The 5,673-nt window shown below is 41.7% G+C and overlaps 4 non-coding genes across 4 annotated transcripts; all 4 read right to left on the reverse strand.

The window, feature by feature from the left end:
* Positions 1–157: 157 nt before the first annotated feature.
* On the reverse strand, positions 158–230 carry TRNAM-CAU (transfer RNA methionine (anticodon CAU)). Its single transcript has one exon. It is a non-coding gene; the product is annotated as a tRNA-Met (tRNA).
* Positions 231–1,858: 1,628 nt separating this feature from the next.
* TRNAM-CAU (transfer RNA methionine (anticodon CAU)) lies at positions 1,859–1,931 on the reverse strand. Its single transcript has one exon. It is a non-coding gene; the product is annotated as a tRNA-Met (tRNA).
* A 1,629-nt stretch (positions 1,932–3,560) lies between these two features.
* TRNAM-CAU (transfer RNA methionine (anticodon CAU)) lies at positions 3,561–3,633 on the reverse strand. Its single transcript has one exon. It is a non-coding gene; the product is annotated as a tRNA-Met (tRNA).
* Positions 3,634–5,262: 1,629 nt separating this feature from the next.
* TRNAM-CAU (transfer RNA methionine (anticodon CAU)) lies at positions 5,263–5,335 on the reverse strand. The gene has a single exon. It is a non-coding gene; the product is annotated as a tRNA-Met (tRNA).
* Between the last annotated feature and the right edge of the window lie 338 nt (positions 5,336–5,673).

A 5,673-nucleotide genomic window follows, 5' to 3' on the forward strand; every position in this document is an offset into this window, starting at 1 on the left:
ACCACCCCTTTTTACACTAAAGTGTCAAGGGACTCAACAACTCATGGGTCCGGTAAGTTATTTGGATTCCCATTTCCTTTCTAATGGAAAAAGTTGTAGAATTGAATGGAAAAGTTCTAAGTTGGTGACAAAATCTCTCGAGAAAAGGAGGGAACAGTGCCCCGTGTGAGGCTCGAACTCACAACCTTCAGATTATGAGACTGACGCGCTACCTACTGCGCTAACGAGGCAAGCTGTACCTGCAGATCTGCAGAAGTTTATTGTGCATAGCAGAAAACTTTTTTTTTTCATAATGTCACTGAGACATTAGTGCATCTTTTCCCATATGGTCTAGCGGTTAGGATTCCTGGCTCTCACCCAGGTGGCCTGGGTTCGACTCCCGGTATGGGAATGCATCTTTATCTTAGCTACTGCCACCATTCAAAGACTGACACGTGTTTTTCAATCAAAAATGTTTCTGGTAGATTTTCACTTTGCAACAAAAATACTTAACATTGGCGATGCATTATGACTTTTGCAAAAGATTTCCTTTTGTTTCATAGCTTAAGCCTTTTTCAACTACACAGTTTTACACAAAAGTGTCAAGGGACTCAACAAGCCATGTGTCCTGTCTGTCATTAGGGCTCCCATGTTCTTTCTAATCGGAAACAGTTTAGAACTGAATTGGAAAGTTCAGAGTTAGTGACAAAATCTCTTGAGAAAAGGAGGATGCCACGTGTGAGCAAAAAACTCATGATCTTCAAATTATTCAACTGACGTGCCAAAAACCTTGACCATGTAGCGTGTTTCAGCTCTTGTAATGTTGATGTTTTGTATTCAAAGCAAAACACTCTTTTTTTTTTTTTTTTTTTTTTTTTACACCTGTCTTGCTGTTTACTGTACTGCTTACAACATGTGGAGAAAGACTTAGTTAGTATTCCTGGTTGACTGGTTCGATTCCTGCTATGGGAGAGACTTTTTTTTGGGGACTAGTGTCCACATTCCAAAGCCAACACGTGCCTTGCAGACAGAATCAGTTTAGGTTGGAACTGCTCTTTGCAGCCAAAAATGCAGACCACCAGGTTTTTTGGATATTTATTTGCACAAAAGCTTATTTGATGTCATATCTCAAACCATTCATATCTCTCACTTTTAATTCCTGGGTGTTAAGGGACTCAACAAGCCTTTATCCCTGTTTGTCATTGGAGCTCCCCTTCCATCAATTGGTGATGTTTTGCTACTGAATGGAAAAGAGCTGTGACTCTCTAGCCAAGATGGTGGCAAAATCAGTTAAGGAAACACGGTACCAGTGCCCCATGTGAGAATCGAACTCATGACCTTCAGATTACGAGACTGACGCGCTACCTGCTGCGCTAACGAGGCAAAATGCACGTAATAATCTGCGGAAGTTGCTTGTGCAAAGCAGTACACCTCTTTTTTTTCATATTGTAAGTGAGCTGGCAGTACATCTTCTCCCGTATGGTCTAGCGGTTAGGATTCCTGGTTTTCACCCAGGCGGCCCGGGTTCGACTACTGGTATGGGAACGCATCCTTTTCTGCACCGCTGCCAACATTCAAAAACTGACGCGTGTTTTTTAGTCAAACGTATTTCAAGTAGGATTTGTTTTTTTCAGGCAAAAATGCTGAACGCCCGCGTTTTGGCACTTCATTCTGACCCTTCACACAAGATTCAATTTGGATTCGTAGCTCAACTCATTCTCAACCACCCCTTTTTACACTAAAGTGTCAAGGGACTCAACAACTCATGGGTCCGGTAAGTTATTTGGATTCCCATTTCCTTTCTAATGGAAAAAGTTGTAGAATTGAATGGAAAAGTTCTAAGTTGGTGACAAAATCTCTCGAGAAAAGGAGGGAACAGTGCCCCGTGTGAGGCTCGAACTCACAACCTTCAGATTATGAGACTGACGCGCTACCTACTGCGCTAACGAGGCAAGCTGTACCTGCAGATCTGCAGAAGTTTATTGTGCATAGCAGAAAACTTTTTTTTTTCATAATGTCACTGAGACATTAGTGCATCTTTTCCCATATGGTCTAGCGGTTAGGATTCCTGGCTCTCACCCAGGTGGCCTGGGTTCGACTCCCGGTATGGGAATGCATCTTTATCTTAGCTACTGCCACCATTCAAAGACTGACACGTGTTTTTCAATCAAAAATGTTTCTGGTAGATTTTCACTTTGCAACAAAAATACTTAACATTGGCGATGCATTATGACTTTTGCAAAAGATTTCCTTTTGTTTCATAGCTTAAGCCTTTTTCAACTACACAGTTTTACACAAAAGTGTCAAGGGACTCAACAAGCCATGTGTCCTGTCTGTCATTAGGGCTCCCATGTTCTTTCTAATCGGAAACAGTTTAGAACTGAATTGGAAAGTTCAGAGTTAGTGACAAAATCTCTTGAGAAAAGGAGGATGCCACGTGTGAGCAAAAAACTCATGATCTTCAAATTATTCAACTGACGTGCCAAAAACCTTGACCATGTAGCGTGTTTCAGCTCTTGTAATGTTGATGTTTTGTATTCAAAGCAAAACATTCTTTTTTTTTTTTTTTTTTTTTTTTTTACACCTGTCTTGCTGTTTACTGTACTGCTTACAACATGTGGAGAAAGACTTAGTTAGTATTCCTGGTTGACTGGTTCGATTCCTGCTATGGGAGAGACTTTTTTTTGGGGACTAGTGTCCACATTCCAAAGCCAACACGTGCCTTGCAGACAGAATCAGTTTAGGTTGGAACTGCTCTTTGCAGCCAAAAATGCAGACCACCAGGTTTTTTGGATATTTATTTGCACAAAAGCTTATTTGATGTCATATCTCAAACCATTCATATCTCTCACTTTTAATTCCTGGGTGTTAAGGGACTCAACAAGCCTTTATCCCTGTTTGTCATTGGAGCTCCCCTTCCATCAATTGGTGATGTTTTGCTACTGAATGGAAAAGAGCTGTGACTCTCTAGCCAAGATGGTGGCAAAATCAGTTAAGGAAACACGGTACCAGTGCCCCATGTGAGAATCGAACTCATGACCTTCAGATTACGAGACTGACGCGCTACCTGCTGCGCTAACGAGGCAAAATGCACGTAATAATCTGCGGAAGTTGCTTGTGCAAAGCAGTACACCTCTTTTTTTTCATATTGTAAGTGAGCTGGCAGTACATCTTCTCCCGTATGGTCTAGCGGTTAGGATTCCTGGTTTTCACCCAGGCGGCCCGGGTTCGACTACTGGTATGGGAACGCATCCTTTTCTGCACCGCTGCCAACATTCAAAAACTGACGCGTGTTTTTTAGTCAAACGTATTTCAAGTAGGATTTGTTTTTTTCAGGCAAAAATGCTGAACGCCCGCGTTTTGGCACTTCATTCTGACCCTTCACACAAGATTCAATTTGGATTCGTAGCTCAACTCATTCTCAACCACCCCTTTTTACACTAAAGTGTCAAGGGACTCAACAACTCATGGGTCCGGTAAGTTATTTGGATTCCCATTTCCTTTCTAATGGAAAAAGTTGTAGAATTGAATGGAAAAGTTCTAAGTTGGTGACAAAATCTCTCGAGAAAAGGAGGGAACAGTGCCCCGTGTGAGGCTCGAACTCACAACCTTCAGATTATGAGACTGACGCGCTACCTACTGCGCTAACGAGGCAAGCTGTACCTGCAGATCTGCAGAAGTTTATTGTGCATAGCAGAAAACTTTTTTTTTTCATAATGTCACTGAGACATTAGTGCATCTTTTCCCATATGGTCTAGCGGTTAGGATTCCTGGCTCTCACCCAGGTGGCCTGGGTTCGACTCCCGGTATGGGAATGCATCTTTATCTTAGCTACTGCCACCATTCAAAGACTGACACGTGTTTTTCAATCAAAAATGTTTCTGGTAGATTTTCACTTTGCAACAAAAATACTTAACATTGGCGATGCATTATGACTTTTGCAAAAGATTTCCTTTTGTTTCATAGCTTAAGCCTTTTTCAACTACACAGTTTTACACAAAAGTGTCAAGGGACTCAACAAGCCATGTGTCCTGTCTGTCATTAGGGCTCCCATGTTCTTTCTAATCGGAAACAGTTTAGAACTGAATTGGAAAGTTCAGAGTTAGTGACAAAATCTCTTGAGAAAAGGAGGATGCCACGTGTGAGCAAAAAACTCATGATCTTCAAATTATTCAACTGACGTGCCAAAAACCTTGACCATGTAGCGTGTTTCAGCTCTTGTAATGTTGATGTTTTGTATTCAAAGCAAAACATTCTTTTTTTTTTTTTTTTTTTTTTTTTTACACCTGTCTTGCTGTTTACTGTACTGCTTACAACATGTGGAGAAAGACTTAGTTAGTATTCCTGGTTGACTGGTTCGATTCCTGCTATGGGAGAGACTTTTTTTTGGGGACTAGTGTCCACATTCCAAAGCCAACACGTGCCTTGCAGACAGAATCAGTTTAGGTTGGAACTGCTCTTTGCAGCCAAAAATGCAGACCACCAGGTTTTTTGGATATTTATTTGCACAAAAGCTTATTTGATGTCATATCTCAAACCATTCATATCTCTCACTTTTAATTCCTGGGTGTTAAGGGACTCAACAAGCCTTTATCCCTGTTTGTCATTGGAGCTCCCCTTCCATCAATTGGTGATGTTTTGCTACTGAATGGAAAAGAGCTGTGACTCTCTAGCCAAGATGGTGGCAAAATCAGTTAAGGAAACACGGTACCAGTGCCCCATGTGAGAATCGAACTCATGACCTTCAGATTACGAGACTGACGCGCTACCTGCTGCGCTAACGAGGCAAAATGCACGTAATAATCTGCGGAAGTTGCTTGTGCAAAGCAGTACACCTCTTTTTTTTCATATTGTAAGTGAGCTGGCAGTACATCTTCTCCCGTATGGTCTAGCGGTTAGGATTCCTGGTTTTCACCCAGGCGGCCCGGGTTCGACTACTGGTATGGGAACGCATCCTTTTCTGCACCGCTGCCAACATTCAAAAACTGACGCGTGTTTTTTAGTCAAACGTATTTCAAGTAGGATTTGTTTTTTTCAGGCAAAAATGCTGAACGCCCGCGTTTTGGCACTTCATTCTGACCCTTCACACAAGATTCAATTTGGATTCGTAGCTCAACTCATTCTCAACCACCCCTTTTTACACTAAAGTGTCAAGGGACTCAACAACTCATGGGTCCGGTAAGTTATTTGGATTCCCATTTCCTTTCTAATGGAAAAAGTTGTAGAATTGAATGGAAAAGTTCTAAGTTGGTGACAAAATCTCTCGAGAAAAGGAGGGAACAGTGCCCCGTGTGAGGCTCGAACTCACAACCTTCAGATTATGAGACTGACGCGCTACCTACTGCGCTAACGAGGCAAGCTGTACCTGCAGATCTGCAGAAGTTTATTGTGCATAGCAGAAAACTTTTTTTTTTCATAATGTCACTGAGACATTAGTGCATCTTTTCCCATATGGTCTAGCGGTTAGGATTCCTGGCTCTCACCCAGGTGGCCTGGGTTCGACTCCCGGTATGGGAATGCATCTTTATCTTAGCTACTGCCACCATTCAAAGACTGACACGTGTTTTTCAATCAAAAATGTTTCTGGTAGATTTTCACTTTGCAACAAAAATACTTAACATTGGCGATGCATTATGACTTTTGCAAAAGATTTCCTTTTGTTTCATAGCTTAAGCCTTTTTCAACTACACAGTT

Source organism: Phyllobates terribilis, unplaced genomic scaffold (assembly GCF_046119375.1).
Source record: "Phyllobates terribilis strain yellow unplaced genomic scaffold, ASM4611937v1 Scaffold_11__3_contigs__length_659146591, whole genome shotgun sequence".
Taxonomy (NCBI): Eukaryota; Metazoa; Chordata; class Amphibia; order Anura; family Dendrobatidae; genus Phyllobates; species Phyllobates terribilis.